The 20013-nt window shown below is 38.9% G+C and overlaps 1 protein-coding gene across 11 annotated transcripts in view; it reads right to left on the bottom strand.

Moving 5' to 3' along the window:
* MAGI2 (membrane associated guanylate kinase, WW and PDZ domain containing 2) overlaps window positions 1–20013 on the bottom strand; it is a 1355992-nt gene that overhangs the window by 734452 nt on the left and 601527 nt on the right. Inside the window, exons 1-2 of one of the 11 annotated variants that reach the window (XM_086696837.1) lie at window positions 6397–6628; window positions 5969–6153 (exon numbers count right to left, since the gene is read on the bottom strand). The exons of 9 other annotated variants lie outside the window; for them this stretch is intronic. The gene's annotated coding sequence lies outside the window, so the exon portion shown is untranslated. Of the gene's footprint in view, window positions 1–5968; window positions 6252–6396; window positions 6629–20013 lie in introns of those variants that run through there. One more of the 11 variants, XM_086696836.1, reaches the window with a different exon arrangement.

Here is a 20013-nt window from a genome sequence, read left to right as displayed (position 1 = left end):
CTATCAGTCATGGTCCACGTGAAGTCCTACTTCTTCTACAAATCCTTCCTTTTATGCTCCAGTGTTATTAAAATTTGCACAAATACAGTTATTGATTACAGACTTCGAGTAGTTGCCAATTGTTTCTGGTAAGTCTTAGCCCCACAACTGAAAAGCAAGCTCCCTAAAGGCAAGCATCATACTATATGCTTCCTTACAATACCTCATAGTAATAAGCAGAGCCTAATCAGTCAGTGACAGCTTTGTTGAAAATTCAAATACTACTAAAAGAGTTTATACCGTAGGTGAGCTTTCACAGTTCACAAGCTAATTAGCAGCTGAGTTAGCAAGGTAGAGCCACTGTCAGATGAGACCCAGAAGGTCCTGGATACAAAGAATTAAGGAAGGTAAGAGCAGGAGAGACTAGATTTAGAAGAAAGAGATGCTTTACGGGAGAAACAGAGAGGAAAAGACAAAGCACAATTTTGTCTAAGGCTAGCCCTATGAATATTTTGATGTGGAGAGCAAAGTTCCTTTTGAAACATCACAATAGCAGGCACTCAAACATTCTTTCTCAGATGGAAAATACTGACAAAAAGGAGACCCTGAGAATAATCTAGTGCAGACCTAGCAGGTGCCTAAACCAGCTAACCCAGTTAAGAGAATTGTAGTTTGCTGAGCCAAAGCAGACACACTATGACTTTCCAGTAGTAGTGGTGCATTAGTATTCATTTATTCCATCCATCAATCATTTAACAAATGTTTAGTGCACACCTTATATGGGTTAACATGATCTGAGGGCCTAGGGATTCTATTGTGAGCAGAATGAACTTTAGAAGGTCCTGCCTCCTGGCTGAGACATTAGTCAAATAATAACACTTGTGTAAACCTAACAATTTTGTTTTAAAAAAGTAGTTAGTATATTAAAGAAAAAGCCCGGAGCACATTTGATAGAGAGAACCACTTCAATGGAGGAGCAAATAAAAAGGGACAGAAGAGTGGGGCGCCTGAGTGGCTCAGTCGGTTAAGCATCCAACTCTTGATTTTGGGTCATGTCATGATCTTAGGATTCCTGAGATAGAGCCCCACTTTGGGCTCTGTGCTGACATCACAGAGTCTGCTTGGGATTCTTTCTACCCGCCCCCCCCCCCCCGGCCCTCCCTCGCTCACTCTCTCCCTCTCTCTCAAAATAAATAAATAAACATTAAAAAATAAAAAGGACAGAATGATATTCTGGCATGTGTTAAGGCCCTGTGATGAAAATATACATCAAGCTTTCTAAGAACTAAAAGAAAGACTATTCTTTAAAAAGTCGTCTGAATCCAAAATTGAGAATCCTTCAACACTTGGTCAGCAATGCTCTATCTTGGCATTTGGGCTCTTGCGGCCATCTGAGTAAAAGTTCTCTGCTGTGGGAGAGAAGGCTCTCACCTCTTCTGCCTTTCTTATTGGGTGAGGTTTGTGCCTTTGCAGGCAGTGCTTGGCAAGACCCCTGACTTCAATAAAACTTTGAGTGGCTTCCAGAGTCACTTGGAGTCTGTTGCTAGGTAGAAAAAGTCATAGAAACTTCAGGCTGAGAGCATATTAAAAATACCTGAGCTGCTTGTAGGATTGGTCCGTCTCCGAGATGGTTTTATAGCAAAGGTGATCTTTTTTTCATTTAACGTATTATTCTCCCAGCCCTAGCCCCAGGGAGAAGAGAAAGGTGAACAAGTGGAACAGTTGGTTCTGGAATCTCAGCTGGGGTCCTATTAATATGGGAACTTCCTGACCTGCAATGCTTCAATTAGAGTCATCAATTAAGCTTGCTTCTTCTTCCCCATTGGCTGACTGCCTGGAAATGAGCCTCGTATTTCATAATACACGTCATTGTGAGTTTTCTTAAAGACTCTGAAGTTTGATTTGCTTTACTGATTTAAAGGGAAAAAATGCTATTCTGACATTATTGTTTCAGAGTAAACGTTAAATTTGCAAACACCTTGACCGTGACTTTTTTTATCATTATCACTTTCATTGAATTAGATATATTTTTTGTGTAATTTGGGAGACTGGGCAGGGGATCTATGAGAGGAAACAGAATGATGCACTGCTCCCGGAAAACACACTCTTTGACAGAGATATTATTTGACAGAAATCTGTCCTTGTGATAAGCACTAGAAAAAGAACTAACCCCCATATTGTATATTTAATGTATTTTATGACCCTTAATATGCTTGAGTTATACAGTATCTGCTTTAACCTCTGGAATCTGTGAATCACTTGGACTGAGAATTCCCACCATAAGAAAGTTCTAACCTTTTTTAGGGTATTACCTAATGCAATCAAATAGTAATACATTTTTATTTTTTTAGTCATATATTAAACATCTGCCATCTTCAGAGTAAGCATTTGAGGTCTTAGAAGGGAGATTGCCACATGCTGTGTGAGTTAGAGTAAAAGCTGAAGATATGACAGACTTAGAAGAGAAATGTACCTAAACTGAATAGAAAATTAAAGCATTTTAAACTCAGAGACTTGGGGTGCCTGGGTGGCTCAGTTGGTTAAGCATCTGACTCTTGATCTCAGCTCAGGTCACGATCTCATGGTTTGTGAGTTTGAGCCCTGCGTCAAGGGGATCCTCTCCCCTTCTCTCTCTGCCCCTTCCTCACTTGCTCTCTCTTTCTCTCTCTCTCTCTCTCAAAATAAATAAACATTTTTTAAAAAATTGAAAATGGAATTTATGGTAGTAGAGTTCTAAAAGTAATAGAGAAAATGGACCTTACAAAGGAGGCCATTACTACTTAAGATATTTTCAGAAAGTTAGAAGTTTTCTGTTCAAAAACAATCCAAGAATAATTCAGCTAGGGTAAAATATCTTTTTCAGAAATTTAATTGCTTAATTTCAACTTTTCCTATCTATTCCACAGGAACAATACGAACAACTAATTTTACTGTCAGGAAATTTTCTATTTTCCAAACTTGAAGTTATAAGAATGTAGGCATACTGAAATTTATTTCAACATGTGGACTTTTCTGTTTTAGCCCTCATTAAGAACTTACTGGTATCCTGAGGGTCATTTAGGCATCACACGCGCCTCATTACGAAAATTTCATATTAGTCCTAGATTTTCTCAGTTCTCCCTTGATGGCTGCTGGTCTGTGAACTGCTTCTATGTTAAAGCTGTTTCTCTGTTTTTAAAACAAAATTCCATTGGTGAGAAGTTCCGAGGGTTCATGACTCTTTTGTATGTACATATTATGTGGTTTACATATTAGTGCCATCCAGCTTCTATAATAGCTGGTAAGCCATGCCCTTAGTTTTACAAACATGGTCCTCTGGTTCTAGGCATCTGAAATTTCTGTGGGTAAAATGCCCTCACCTGTAGTCATTAACATTATTTACAGAGACCCTACTAACCTTCCCACTAATGTTGACATCCATGTTTTCATTGTATTATCTATTGTTTCCTTTACTGTTCGACTACAAGTGCATCAATTTCCCCAAAGCACACTACGTACCATAGTCAAATTGTCCACATGTATAAAAGCAGTAATTAGATCTGCATGCAGTGTTAAAGTTTCACTCCTGTTGTTCTACTAAAGAGGCACAGCCCATTGGCCCTGATAAATTCTATCAAAAATATTCCACACAAACTCCAAGAAAATCTGCGTTGTAACCCCTGTCCTATGTAAGTGTCCAAGGTGCAAACCCTTAAGATATATCCTTCAGTGGTACAAGTGGTAGAATACCTAAAGCACTTACGGAACTGTTCCCATAATGCAGTTAAAATTATTGTGCTAGAAGTCTTACTTTGTCATGATATAGAGGTGACTTCATGCCATTTTCCAGGAAGTCTTGAGTTTTTTTTCCCAAATTCCTATAATTCGGGAACTACCATGCAATGTAAAGAACTACTGTTTCTGCACAATGCACACACTCTTGTACTGTTGTGCATTCTCATGTTGTCCTCTCTAGTGGATAGTGCTGTACTTCTTATCTAAAATGTGAGAAGCCCAACAGCCCCTTCCTCCTGAATCCACTCTACACTCATACGATCCTCTTAGAATGTTGTATAACAGAGAACAACCAATTTCACACACCCCCGAACGAAACATTCACTTAACCAGTTCCTCAAACATACAGGTCTCTGCTAAAGTGCATCCTGCCTCTGCTGGTTGGTTCACAAACCAAAGCCTCGATAAAGGAGTGGTGTAGCTCTGTATCACCTCCACTCCCTGCTCAGCACAGGAATTCCTTAATAAGCACATGAGTAGTACAGGACCGTAGTATATTACCTCCGTGGATTCTAACTCTGGGACATGATCCTTCTCCTTGCCCGAGTCACAATTCAAAAATGGGGGAAAAATGGTAAGAAAGACGAGGGCAGCTTTATCTTTTTAGAGATGGCTGATGGGCAAGTATCCCTATGTTTTTACCTGTCACTTCCCATGTGGAAAGTCCAAATGTAAAGTGTCACACATGCGTGCGTCTTTCCTTGGAGAAATTGTTTACTAGCCCACTTAACAACAACAAAAAGTGCTTTATATTGTGTCCAAAGAAATATAACCTATGTTTTTAAAAATGGAAATGTGACTGCCAAGAAAATATCTTCTGTCAGCCTTGCTGGGTAGTTTGTACTCGAAGTAACACCGTCACCACCCACTCCCCATTCAAGCCCAGATCTAAAAAGGCAGGTGAACTGAAAGGAACCAAGAGCCTGTCCGTCCCTATTAGAAAACAGCCATAGGAGCAAATCACGTTGGAGGAAGGCTCAACAACTCGAAGAGACCATCTCCTCAGGACTGGGAGGAGAGACATGGAGCCATTTTTCACTAGGTTCACAAGAAAATGTCAGCTCACAGCTGCTAGTGCACTGCCAGAGCGCATCTTAATTTGGTCAAAAGGGACCCAGCCAGTCACCCTCACAGAACATTTTCTTAGAGAGTCCATTACGAATCTGATTCCCTCTCCTTTGAGCATCTTCCTGATGTAGTCTTTGGCAATTGCACGGCACAGATCTGCATCCAATTCAAAACTAAATGCCTTTCCCCATTTCCTCTAAAAATCATGTGAATTAGACACTTCGGGGCTGATAGTTTAAAAAAAAGGGGGGGAGGAAGAAAAAAACCACCTCTCCCCCCACTCCCCACCCTCCTCCAGCTTCTTGACTAATACCTCTGGGCAGTTTACTTCCGAATAGAGCTGATTCTTGAGTGCACAATGGCAAACTGGTATGCAAGTCTCCTATCACAGAACGCACAGGCAATGCTTTCTTTGTAAAAACACAGGAAAATACACATGCTGGAACAAAAGACACTCTATCTGCACAGCAAGAAACAAGAGAAATTATGTGTTTGTTTTACACACATCTATACCCACTTACAAAAAACGCCTTGGCATGTATCTTAATGATGACATATTGTAGTCTTTCCTCAAACCAGGTCCCAGTGAAATACATTTTAAAGCTTTGGCTCCAGTGGGAGGTAAAACATTCTCTGCCATAAGAATACCTGGTGTGTGCCTTTGTTGGTAGGGTGCCATTTCAAACTTATTATATTTGAACTCAATTATGTGGAAAATTCAGATAAGGCAAATTCAGTCAGATAGCTCTGAATTACTCTGATATTACAAGAAACGCCAAGTCAGCAGATATTTGCTGTTTACATCTCACAATAACCTAATCATGCATTTGCAGCCTTCTGGAGCAAAATGCTAACTATTCTCCAAACAGCCACCTGACAATCCAAGGGCTCAAACACACATTCCGACTCAGAGGAGACATCATGACGGCTCTCCGCTGGCTGTATTGAACAAAAGCTCCGCAAGCAAAGGAGAGGCATTTGGTAATGTAGTGAGAGTCAAATCAAGTTTAGGTTCACATCTGGTGAAATATGGCACTGCCTACCCAGGGGTTGGGGAGCAGGAAGGTTTGGAGGTTATAAATAGAAAACACACACACAGACACATATAGATATTTAAGCCAGACCGGGGCAGTTTCAGCTTACTAACCTAGAGCTCTGTTCAAAGGAAGCAGAGAAGCCGCACGTCCTCTCCCACCTTTCCATGGTCCTCAGTCAGTGTCTTCTCAAACCACCTGTACTGATCCAACCCATTCTTAGATAATGTAATTTTCTTGATAGAAGTAGTCTCAGCTGAGCTTTGATTTTTTCAGCATGGATGTCCAGAATTTTCCTCTTTAAGCCAGACACAGCAACAAAACTGCCGCTGAGGTCTTTTGTTTTCCCCTCCTCTCAAAGATGAAGCATGCAGCACTTCTCTCTCTCTCTCTCCCTCTCTCTCTCTCTCTCTCACTCCCTCCCTCCCTCCCTCCCACCCTCCCTCCCGCTCTCCCTCCCTCCCTCCCTCTCTCTCTCCCCTCGGTCGCTTTTGCACTCTCCCTCCGTTTCTCTTTCCCCAACCCCCACCAGCAACCTCACTGGATTCCGTTCAGTCGGGGTCATTTACATCTCCCAGCATGAGAACCTGTGTTCTGTAAGCGCCTGTCTCTCACTTTTGGGTTTCCTCTGCGAAAGGGAGGGGGGCGGCTCTAGGTGAAGTCAGGTGACCCCTCCGTTAAAAGCCAGAGAGATGGATGGAGTGTGTGAATTTTAATATACACACAGGCACATTTACATTACAAAGCAGTGGAGGAAAATCTAGCTTCTAGAGATTAGGCATTTTTGTTTTTGCTTTCATAGTCCCCTTTCAGCAATTAAGAGAAGCTAATATAGTATAATGAAATGTAATTAAAGTTTTCAGCGTTAATAACAAGGCTGCATACTTTCAGAATCATCCAACTGAACAATTCTTTTAAACTTGTTTGCATGACTTTCTTTTTCTTTCAAGGGTCAAAGAATCAGTCATTTTACTATTTACACACCTTTTCTAATCGGCCTTTTCTTTGACATCTAGTTCAACTTATCTCAAAGTGAAGGACCACAAAGAAAACCAATAATAATAATAATAATAATAATAATAGTAATAGTAATAACAATAGTAATAATAGTAATAATAATAATGAGGAGGAGGAGGAGGCAGAAGAAGAGGAGAAGAAGAAAAAAATAAGTGACAGAAAACCAATGTACATAGCATGGATAGAAATCAATAGTTTCCTATTGTAGAATTAGATTTAATGAGTAATTTTTTGCTCTTAAACAAATAACTTTTCCCTTCTCTGTTTCAGTGTCTCTGTCTTAAAATAGAAAATAAATGCAAAAAAGCTAGCAGCTCCCCTCCCCACCAATCAAGCAAGCCTGGCACAGAAGGATGTCCAGGCAGATACACCACTCAGGGCACCAGGTACTGAAGCAACTGGAAAAAAGGTGTGCTAACCTCGTACAGTGTTGAAGATAAATTTATAGTCTGCAGACTTAGGTCTTAATGAGTAAATTTGCTACCACCTCATTTCCTGCTGTAAAGTTTCTGAAATCCAATGCACAGAATCTCTTTCATCTCTACCATTAAATAGGAATGAAATGCATTCTGCTCTTAGAAACACTGCAAAGAAAAACAAGATAATCTCCACAAACTATTTTGAGAATTCAAGATAAAAAGTACTTTATGAAGCCAAATGACAAGTAATTAGAAGGAGATCAACAAGTTTGGTGAGAACAAGTATCAGAAGAAGAATCTCTTATTTGGCCTTTGGTGTTTCGTGCATGGATTCTTAATTTCGAGAACATGGTGACATTGGTGACTCCACCAAAGAGAAAAATAAGAGGAGAGCTGACATAGAATCGCATTAGCCCTGCCTCAAAAGATAACATTTCAAACTCTTACACAGCCTCTCGTTCTCTTGAGAGTGATGTCAGGAGAGCGTTGCATTTACCGCTGAGACCAGGCACTCCAGCTGAAATACACCCAGTCCCCTCCATAAACACCACTCAAGGGTAGACATGGAATGAGTAACAGCTATTCACTGTTCTTGCTTGTTTTGTATTTTAAAAGCTTTACCTTGCATGGAAAAGATCCTATTTAAGCTTTTAAAATAAATTATATGCTAACCGGCTGCAAATTTAGCTTTAGTATGTGCTACAAAAATTGGCACCAAAACATGGGACAATAAAAAAAGATCTTCCCTCAGAAAAGTAAGTTAGCTTAGGCAAATTTAGGAAGACCTAAAATTTTGTAGGATAAAAACATAAAGGATTTCATTTTACAGTCTTTGCAAAGAAAACTAGCTGTTCTTTAACCTTTATTTTTCCTTTCCAGCATTGGGTGTCTTCATTTTGCATTTGCCCTTTTTTTCCCTCCACCTCACCCTCTGGCTTTTCTTTTTTAGCCACGGTATCACTTTCCCTGAATGTGCAAAATGTCCACATAAGAGAGAGAGCAGGAAAGGCATCTCCTATTATGTCAGATAATGCATGGGCTTTAACTCACACTCCAGTGTATGGCAACTTTGAAGCTCCATGCTATTCTAACAAAGAGGCACGATGTAAAATGGACTCTAGACTGCATATTTTTTGTTATTAAAAGTCAAAGGATCTTAATTTTAAATGGCTTATTAAAGTTCACCAATGACAGGCCACTTCAAAAAAAAAAAAAGATGAAAATAATTTAGCAAAAGCCCCAGTTGTCTTTCTAACAGGTCTTCCATTACTCAAGGAACAAACTAAAATACAGAGTGTGAAATGAATCTTCACTCATGCATTCAGTTATCAACCAATGTTTATTGAGCACTTCCTTTGTGTTAAGCAGTATTCTGAGCAGTGAGGGGTAGAAGGTAAATAAAACAGTCTGAACCCTTTCTGAAACTGATAATGTGTACCACTGACATACAAGAAATGTCAGTGCAAAATGCTATGGAAAGTCAGAAAGGCAGAGGCGGGGGTTCCTTAATGGGATGTGGGATGTTACAATAGAACAGGTGACATTTGAACTCAGCTTTTAAGCATGTGTCATTTTTCTAGGTAAGAAAGCAGATGTGGGGGAATTCAGACCACAGGACACAAAAAGCATGAACAGAGACCTGTGTGCAGTGTGGCATGGCTGGAAAACAGGGGCAGAGGAGAGTGGTTTCAAAAGTAGATCAGAACAGGTTGTGTATGATCTTGAATGCTCCCCCCAAGTATCTGTGCTTCATCTGAGACCCAGTGGCATTCTTACCCAGCTATGTAAGAATCCTTGGCTGGTAAATTATTCATTTTATAAAGATTATTTTGCCAGTGATGTGGAGGGTGGATTACAGCCTTGTTTCCAAAACTTTCCTAATGATAAAAATTACTTGCAAGTGATAGCACATGCATAGAATCCTGGGTTCTACCCCAAATCTAGAGAAGGTCAGGGATCAGAATTTTTACAATGGTCCCAGGTGATTAGACATATAAGGATAGTTACACAGAGAGTTAATATTCTCAGGATCATTATTAAGCCAAATGAAAGCCTTCTGCTTCTTTTACACTTAAATAAGGGATTTTTACAAAAAAAAAGTTGAGAACACTTATCAGAATCAAATATGATGACTGTTTATTTTGAGTCATGAAACAAAATTATATACAATAGCCCATCTCATTCCTACCTTATCTTATGTGAAACCTTTGGTCCTGTGAGGCTAAATGTATTTACCATCTCTCTCTCACATCAAGGTCTTTCTTAGGTCTGTGCCTTTGATTCCCCTTTCTGGTATAATCTTCCCTTCCTTTTTCTGTCTTCATTTTATTCTTCAAGGATTCCCTGGTACAATTGGGCACATGAATTCACCCCTTCCCTAGTGTAGTTTATATTTAAGGCATATTGATATTACAACAGCAGAACCAGAAATAATACTAATATCAAACTCTCATATTTATGCTAGGGGATTTGGCTTTTTACACTGTCACAATAATTCCATGAGGTGCTATTATCATCACTTAACTACTGAGGAAAGTGAAGGCTGGAGGCATTAAATAATTCACCAAAGGTCAGAAAATTAATAAATTTATGGATTAGGACCCAAGTCAGTCTCTGCTACATGATTAATATCACACCATATCTTATTCCCTAAACATCTGGAACCCAAAATTCAGCAGTGGATTAAATCAGTCAGTAATGTTATTACTCTTTTGCTTTCTATCCCTTTGCATACTAAAGGCTCAGTTTCAGGAGTTGGACTCTGTCTCTGGGTTTAAAGCCTTTCTCAGAGTGCCTGGGTGGCTCAGTTGGTTGAGTGTCCAACTCTTGCTTTCGGCTCAGGTTGCAATCTCATGGTTTGTGAGATCAAGCTGCGAGTCAGGCTCTGCGCTGACAGTGTGGTGCCTGCTTGGGATTCTCTCTCTCCCTCTCTCGCTCCCTCCCTCCCTTTCTCTTTCAAAATAAATAAATAAACTTACAAAAAATATAAAGCCTTTATCTGCCACTTTCAAGACAGGGTGACCAAAGGCAAGTCATTTAGTGTCTATGTGCCTCAGTTTGCTGATCTATCTCATAGTTTTATTTGCAGCTTAAACGAGAACTCGTGTTAAGTATTTACTACCATACCTGAAACAATTAGACACTCCATGTTAATTATTATGTTTTATTATCATTATTGTTGCTGTTATTAACAAGTGAGAAGCAAATTTTTAGTTTATCCCCATATGAGTTTTCCATCTCATCCAGAAATATTTAGGGGTGAAAAAGCACTACTGACTCTGTGTATTATTAAATGTAGTTTTATAGCTTTCAGTCCAGTTTACAGACTACAAGTGATTTGATAAAATTAGGAAGATGCACCAGCTACTATTTAACTAATCATGAACTCCATATATTGCTTTATTATTAGATCTGTAATGTATGGTCTCTTGAGACATTGTGGATGGCTTCCTGTCAGGCAGAAAGAAGAAATTACACATTTTTTAAAAAGCCAGCATTTTTATTTTAGCAATAAGCTAAATATTAATTCTTCTTAAAAATCCATGATGCCTGATTTTTGTACAAACTACTGTCTCCTTTTTTTCAAAATAAATATTTCCAATATCTCCATGGAACATTTCCTTACCTTTTTGAGGTATATTCACTAGCAAATAAAATTTCATTTAACTATGCATCATTCTTGTTAGTTAAGTGCACATTTAGTGCAGATATGGTATGATGTGTATGTGAAATCAAAACCAAATAAACAGTAGATGTTATTTGTCAGTGGGAAAAAAATCTGCATGAGAATTGTGGTTGTCATATTCTGCAAACTATAGACAAACAACCTCAAGAAAATTCTCTTCTTCTTTTCTGCAGTTATATAAATTGTTGATCATAATAGGAAAAGATTCTACCATTGATGGTTTTTGTGAGTGTGGACTAAATGATTGGTGTATTACTCTGTTGACCACTGGATGTGTGTGTAGATTACTTTTGCATTGGCAGTTACACTTAATGTTTGCAGAGTCCAGATCTCTGGAATTTCTCTCTCCCTGCCTCATAGGCTACATAACAATTTTCATCAAAAACAACTGATCTGTTTTTCAATGTTTATTCCAAATTAATGCATTTTCAGTCACTGTCAAAAGAATCCTATTCTACTTAAAGATAGTTATATGTATGTGCATGCATGCATAATTATCACAGGCAATGGTTAAAGTGTGATTATCCCATTCTAAGAGAAGAAAAGCAAAAAGCAGAAAAATTCCTGCTTTGGGTTTTTCTTTAGTCTTGACTAACCAGCCAAAGCAGGTGCTTTAAGAATGGCCTTTAAATATAGCATGCTGTCGAACACACAGAGCCTTAGCAACCCTGACTTCACCATTTCTTGGCTGTGTGATACAAGATAAGTTACTCATCTGTAAAACAGTGATGATCTCTGTTGCATAGAGTTCTCAGGCATTGAATGAAGTAATGCACAGTGCCTGGCACACCATCATCACCACTATCATCATCATCATCATCAACACCACCATTACATCACATCATTATCATCATCATTGTCACCACCAGTGCTACCATCACCATCATTGTCATCATCCTCCTACTCATCATCACCAATATTTATCATGTATCAGACACTGCTGTAAATAAAACACAGTAATGGTAGCTTCCGTTCTTATTGTTATCATATTCTTTTCTTTTACTGACTTTCAGTTCATGACATTACATATTCTGAGCTTATTACACCGATGTAAAACACACTATCATGGTCCAGTAGTCCCTAATCAAAACAAAAGCTTACATTTAAATATCTTTTGGTGTATGAAGTAGAAAAAATAACAGAACACGCTTTCTCTTTCACTAGTTTTTCCTTTCTGTAAGCAAGTCCCAGGATCAAACCTGGCACAGGGAAGATCCTCCTGGGTGAGTTTTAAGCCTTCTGAAGGCAATTCATGAGGTGTTAACAATCCTCACAAGAATATTCTTATATTCTTCATATGACTGAAGAGACCAAAGCGCAAGAGAAGTACTTTCTGTACTGAGTGGGCATAAACAGATTCCATTGTTGACAGCTGTCCTTTATGAATCTGCATTTCTGATCTCATAATGAATCATCCTACTTCTGACTTCTGAAAACCAGCTGAATTATAATCTTTTATCTCCTCCAGAGGCTCATGCTTTTCTATAACTCTTCATCTACTTTACCTTGTGGACCCCATCAGGTGGCCATAAGTGGGGCATTTATGGGGCCTCTTGATCTACAAAAAGAACTTTGCCTGGGATGAGCCTAGACAAGATTGTGAAGTGAGTGTACTATGTCGTCCATATCTTCCACTTCTCCTTCCTCTGCCTTTTAGGTTACTCCTTTTAAATGGCACTTCTCTATCACCTTCAGAATTCTTCCTGATTTTGACTCTCATCTTGTAACAAAACCAAAATTCAGTAGAATACACTGTGTAAATTTGCATGTATTACCTGAAGTAATACTTATTGTCTTAGAAATTTGGATGGCTTGTACAATCTCTTAAAATGTAAACATTACTTGGAAGTAGAAACTAAATAGGTTTCCAGAAATTTTAAAACATGGCCTGAAACATGTCTATTTAAATGGGCTGAACTCAACAAAACATATTACTTATAAAGCCCAATTTCAAATCATGAAGGAAAACGAATAGAGAGGGAACTATCAACTCTGACTCGACTAACTTAGCATGGGAACAAAGGGCAGTGGATGCCCACCTTGGTTTTGAGTCATAACTGCACCATGAATTGATTGTATGACTTTGGGCAAGATACCTTAAGGCCACAAAAACTTAATTTCCTTATTGGTAAAAATAGTATAACATCTAAAAGTAAGTGCAATCATGAAATTGCTAGAACAAAATATGGCACATAATAAGCTCTCAGGAAATAGCATTTTCCTTCTTGTTCTTCCTACTAAATAGCTTTTTTCCCCCCATGGGTCACCCTCCATGGGTCACCTGATCTGCTCACACCTCTTTAATTCACCTGACATTTATAGGTTTCACCATTCAAGTAAGATAAACTTTTGCAGAGGATCTAAATTTTAGTCAAGTAATCTACCTTTCTCAAAGCACCAGAGCAACTTAGTAAAATCAAAATAAAATTATACTGAATTGAGAAAGAAGGAGAAGGAAGACATAAAGAATGAAGAAAGGGTGGACAAGAGGGAAAAGACAGAAGAAATAGTTACATGATGTACCTAGAGGCGGTGCCATAGAAGAGTAGAGAAAGTTCTACTGAACTTTATTAGAATTCGAGAGATCTGCTTTGGATTACTCACTTATATCAATGACCTTATCTGTGAAATAAAGATACTAAACTTTTCCCAAGATCTCATCCAGCTCATAGATTTTGGTTTCGTGAGATTAGAAGGTAAAACATTTCTTGAGGACCCTTTAATATCAAACCCCATTAGTCCATGATACTGGGGAGGGAGGGTTCCCATTGACTCAATTTGACTCCGCCACATACTCTACCTATCATTCAGTCTCCATAGTAGTATTACTATCCCCACTTTAAGAGGAAGAATTTTTGGCTCAGTGAGCTTTTCTAAAGTCAAAGAGGCAAAGGGATAGGGCAGGGATTAGCAACACCTTCTAATACAAAGCCCCAGGTACTTTTTATTGCACCATGCTGCCACCCTCTGGGACAAAAGTTGGGAATAAAGCTATATTGAAATTAAACCTTCATTGAATGACTCTGCAATGATATTTTAGACAGATGTGAAACGTCCTGCAACGGTCATGGAAATTTGAGGAAAGCATGCCCTGTTATGGGAGTGATGTGCTGTTCAATGTTTAACCACTAGCACTTTGGAAAAATAAAAAGAAACAAACAAAAAACCCCTGATTTGCAGCATTTGTCAATTTCTGCAGACTAAATATGCCACCATAGTCAATTTCAAGCTATTAACCTCAAGTCACTGAACTGGAGATGGGGAGAGGTGTACAAAATGACTATTTCAAGGCAATGCCAACCATCTCCAGCATGCCACTGTGTGTGTGTGTGTGAGTGTGTGTGACTGTGTGTGTGTGTGTATGTGAGTGTGTGTGCATAGGAACTTGAATTCAGATTCCAATTAATTTGCTTTAAAAAAATAATGAAAACTCAAAATATAGGTCCAAATGCTTTTCAAGTAACTCTAAGTGCCATGTGTTTCAATTATGCCCTAATAACTTTCCTTTTTTGGTCAAATATGCAGATGACTCTCACCTACCTCTTTACCTTCAAAATATAACCATGAACAATCCCAGCAAATAAAAGAAACCAAAATCCCAAGTTCCCATTCTTGACTTTCTTATATCTTTCCACATACTGGCTGGTTCTTATATTAAAGTTTATTTATTTATTGTGAGAGAGACAAACACAGCACAAGTGGGGGAAGGGCAGAAAGAGAGAGGGAGAGAGCAGGCTCCACTCTGTCAGGGCAGAGCCCAAAGGGGCTGGAATCCACAAAGCCTTGAGACCATGACCTGAGCCAAAACCAAGAATTAGACGCTCAACTGACCCAGCCACCCAGGCACCCCTACTTTTTAATATTTCCTGTGAGATGTGTGAAGTTTTCAGGGAACCCCCAAGGCAGGGTGCCCCTAGTAAACCAGAAGGTGACAACTGCAAGATTTGTCAGTACTGCCTTAGCAAAGGGCCATCAGGGAAGCCTGAACAGAAAAAAAAAAAAGACAAAACTATCCTATAGCCCTGCATTCCTTATTCCTCACCTTAAAGTGCCATAACTGCTTGGATTCCTCTGGAATAAAAGCAAGGTGACTGACAAGTTGTCAGGAAATTGCATGCATAATTTACACGGCACTGTGAGCAAGGAGAAGAATTGTCATTGGTGTAGACGACTCACAAATGATATTCGGATAGATTGCTTGAGGAACGACTTCTGATTGCTCAGACAATTTACTTCATCTTATTCATTTCTTCTGATTGTGAGATACAGAAGTAAGAATATAGCAGAGGGTTAAATGTGAAGAGTAGTCTTTGAAGAAAATTTGCACAAATGCTTGAATTATTGCCTCTATAAATGTGCAGAAATTTCTCTCCACCTACTAAATAAAGAGAAAAGAGAAAGGACACTGAAAGCATCACTGTTGTTCAGAGGAAAATGAGATCTGAACTGAGGAACAGCCCACTTTTTAAAAATTATAGTAAGGGGGAAAAATCCTAAAATTTCTATTGTTATCTATAGCACAAATATATACAGATATCTACCTATATCTAAAGTTAGCCAACATAGTACAAAACAAAACAAACAAAAATGATGTATTACAAAGTTAAAATAAGAAAAAAAAACTCTTCTACAATAGAAGAAATAATGCTTAGGACTATGCAAAGGATGTTAACATCAGGAAGAATATCCTGTTAGCTTAATAGCCATCAGAACAGAAGGCTGAAAAAACAAACAAACAAACAAACAAAAACTAGTTCTTAGACACTGAAGAGTTTTTGCTTTAAAATCTTTACAGGCACAATGCAAATATCTTTTTTCAATTGTTATTTTTTCTTATATTAAAGAGCTAAGCTAGAGTAACCCCTTGGAGTGTCTTTCTGAATGATTCTTTAAAACTCCACACAGCCCTAAGTTTTAGACAACTTCATAAATGATGAACATGATAAAAATGAAATTAAATGAAAGTATGATTCAGATTCTTCAAAATGTGAGAAGGTCTCTAAGTTTCAGATTGTTAATTTAAGAAATATAATTCATATCTAGTGAGATTAAAGATAGCAGAAACTTGAGTCAATCTGAGCTTCTTCCAACTCAGGAGAGAGTTATCAACAATCAGATGGTAACTTCAAATAGGACAACGGGTGTAGGAGGAGAGAGGAAGTCTTCATCCTTAGGTAGAACAAAGAGGCCTTAGTAAATAAGAGGATGCATGGTCATATAGAAAGACAATTTGAGGGTGACTAATTCCTAGCATTTTTTTTTCAGTTAATTTATTTATTTTGAGAGAGAGAGCACCATTGGTGGAGGGACAGACAGAGAGGGAGAGGGAGAGAGAGAATCCCAAGCAGGCTCCACACTGTCAGCACAGAGCCAGATTTGGGGCTTGAACTCACAAACTGTGAGATCATGACCTGAGCTGAAGGTCTCACTTCCCATTTTCCCCTGTCCCCACCTCATTTCACCTACCTAACCACCTCACATCCTACAGTCACTGAAGGATGGTTTGACCTTTGCAGATAAAATGAGTTTGATTTTGAACAATTTTGAGTCTGGAGAACCTGACAGGGATCCAACTGGAGATATGAAGAGGTCTGAGCTACGATTGTAGGATTAGGAATCATCTAGGGCATAACTGAGTCCTGTCACTAAAGTGCAAGAATGGGGGATGTCATCCTGCAAGAGACTAGGAATAAGAAGAGGAAAAAAGGAAACATCAGTATTTGAGGTGTGGGCAAAGGATTCAGAACCATTAAACAACACTGAGGAGGGCTGTTCAGGGAGGGGGTGGGGAACTAATCACCTTGTAGTAGACTGCCTGTGGGTCAAGCAGATAAGACCTGGAAAAAGGCTGAGGGATGGGGCTCCTATGAGATTTTTCTGTAAACTTTGAGAGCACTAAGCAGAGCCTGGAGGAGAGACTGGAAGGAGACAAAGTGGAATACCAGTAGCTTCCAAACCTGTTTATCTCTCCAAATCTTGGGAGCTTTAAAAATACATATTCTTGGGAAACCTGGATGGCTCAGTCGGTTAAGCATCCAAGTCTTGATTTCAGCTCAGGTTGTGATCTCACCGTGGTAATATCAAGCCCCCTATCTGACTCTAAGCTGGGTGTGAAGCTTGCTTGGGATTCTCACTCTCTCCCTCCTCCTATGTCCCTCCCCCACTCATGCATATGCTCTCTCTCTCTCTCTCTCTCTCTCCCTCTCAAAACAAAACAAAACAAAACATATTCTTAAGCCCCATCCTTGGATTCTGAGTCAGTAAATGAGAGTCCTTATCTCACGTCTGTTCTTGAATTTTGTCCATACTCTAATATAATTCTTAGGGTATTTCTTTCTTTCTTTTTTTTTTTTTTTAACATTTTTATTCTCATCTTCCAACTAGTCTGCAAACACCTTGAAGGTAGGAATTATGTCTCTTGTGCTCTTATTCCCACAGCATCTAGCCTGAAAAATAATAGGTACTCACTAATGTGTGTGGGCTAATTGGTCATCTTACCACTATTCTTTAAGATAAAATCATCCAGGTAATCAATTATAATGATAATAAAGGTGTAGGGGCGCCTGGGTGGCTCAGTCATTTAAGTTTCTGACTTCAGCTCAAGTCATGATCTCACAGTGAGTTCAAGCCCTGCATTGGGCTCTGTGCTGACAGCTCAGAGCCTGGCACCTGCTTTGAATTCTGTGTCTCCCTCTCTCTCTGCCCCTACCCTTTTCGCACTCTGTCTCTCTGTCTCTCTCTCAAAAATAAAGGTTAAAAAAAAGAGATGTAGACTCATACTCAAATAATGATTGGAGAAATTTTTAATAACCAAATACAATTTTGGTGCTAAAATAAAATGTAAAAGGTATCTTAAAATGGCCAGGAGCAGGAAAAAGACTGTTTTCCAAAATGATCCATGACATGGAGCCATGTTGGCTTTATTTAGGGAAAATGTTGATTTGATTTGGAGATGGCTAAATGTGTCACTCTGAAAGTGTATGTGTTTTCACATGATGTGAAAAAAAAAACATAATTATAGGTGTCCTTTGATAGCCTATTCATTTACAATGCTATTTTGGAAACAGTAAGTTTCAAAATTGGTTTCCAATTTTGGAAGGAAGTTCCACTGTAAGGTAGCTCTGAAGATTTGCCCCCTAGAGATTTTCTTCATTGGAATTCAATAAAATTTAATTGAATTACAATGGTTGAATCCACAAGTTGTCAATTGCTGGCTCTCGGATTAAGGAACTCTCTTTCCTCAGGCATTCACACCTACAGGGGCTGAGTCCTGGGCAAGGGTTTTCAGAGAGCCGTGCTGTACCAATGAACACCTGTATGCCGTAATAAAGAGCAAAATAACTACTGTAGTGAAATCACATTTAATTTTAGGAATTGAAGAAAAACTCACTATATTTCTATTCTAGCACACAGGATGTGACTTACTTCTTTAAAATGTCAAGCATACAGACACAGGTTTATTTAAAGAGCGTGGAAACACTGCTTTTTTTGTTGTTGTTGATGGACTCTAGGATACTGTCTTTTCCCATCCGGAAAAAGATAAGTTGACTGTTTTCTGAATGGGCATACTAATAGCATTGTCACAGTGTATCAGGGAGCTTTCAAAGGCATTATCTCCTTTGGTCATTATAATCACCAAGCAGGTAACTACAGCAAGTATGATAATTTCAGTTCTTCAGATAAGAAAACTGAAGCTCAGAAAGGTAATGATTAAGTGTAAGCCAGGTTTGTTTGTTTGTTTTCCTTTCCCTTAAATAATGCAACAGCTAACTACTTTTTGTATCATTCTAAAGGTTCTAACTTAGGCAAACATGTGACTGAGTTAAGATAAACAGGCCTTTTCTTCATGCATATATGTAAAGTTATGGGGGAAAAGGATTTCTATCACCATTTACTGACATTTATTTACTTACATTTATTTATTTATTTATTTATTACATATATGTTCATGAATGTAAAGTACACACACAAATTCAAACTAACCAAGGAAATAATAGTTTTCACCCTAGAGCTTTGTTACAACATGATTTTGAAGCTATCATTTAACTTTGGAAAATCAAAACAAAATGACAGTAATTAAAATATTTTGACAAGAGATAAAAGTCCACATAAGAGGGATGCTTTTAATTTTGCTCTACTTCAAGTTAGATTTTTTTCTAAGTTTATTTATTTATTTTGAGAGAGAGAGAGAGAAAGAGAGAGCGAGCAGGGGAGTGTCAGAGAGAGAGGGAGAAAGAGGGGATCCCAAGTAGGCTCCACACTGTCAGCGCAGAGCTGGACAGAAGGCTCCGGCCCATGAACTGTGAGATCATGACCTGCACCAAAGTCAAGAGTCAGACACTTAACGAGCTGAGCCACCCAAGTGCCCCTCAAGTTAGATTCTTTAAAAGTAAATTAGGTTTAGGGGCGCCTGGGTGGCTCAGTCGGTTGGGCGTCCGACTTCAGCTCAGGTCACGATCTCACGGTCCGTGAGTTCGAGCCGCGCGTTGGGCTCTGGGCTGATGGCTCAGAGCCTGGAGCCTGCTTCTGATTCTGTGTCTCCCTCTCGCTCTGCCCCTTCTCCGTTCATGCTCTGTCTCTCTCTGTGTCAAAAATAAATAAACGTTAAAAAAAAAAAAAGTAAATTAGGTTTATGTGAGTCTGAATTTGCAAACAAAATAGACATTAAATACTTTTGTTTTAGAAACCACTTTTATACTATAGGCCAACAGTATAAAGTCATGTGTTCTGTCTTAATTTCTACAAACCTGGAAAAATCCTAAGAGGTATTAATGAGGGGGTGCCTGGGTGGTTCAGTTGGTTAATGGTCCAACTTTGGCTCAGGTCATGATCTCACAGCTCGTGGGTTCGAGCCCCGCGTCGGGCTCTGTGCTGACAGCTCAGAGCCTGGAGCCTGCTTTGGATTCTGTGTCTCCCTCTCTCTCTGCCCCTCGCCTACTCATGCTCTGTCTCTCTCTCTCAAAAATAAACATTTAAAAAAAAGAAGAATTAATGAGAAGAAATTGCAAATTAGTATTATTTTTCAAAAAAACTATTG

Source organism: Puma concolor, chromosome A2, assembly GCF_028749965.1.
Source record: "Puma concolor isolate L17-30 chromosome A2, mPumCon1.1.hap2, whole genome shotgun sequence".
NCBI lineage: Eukaryota > Metazoa > Chordata > Mammalia > Carnivora > Felidae > Puma > Puma concolor.
This window is presented reverse-complemented; position numbering and strand designations above follow the sequence as displayed.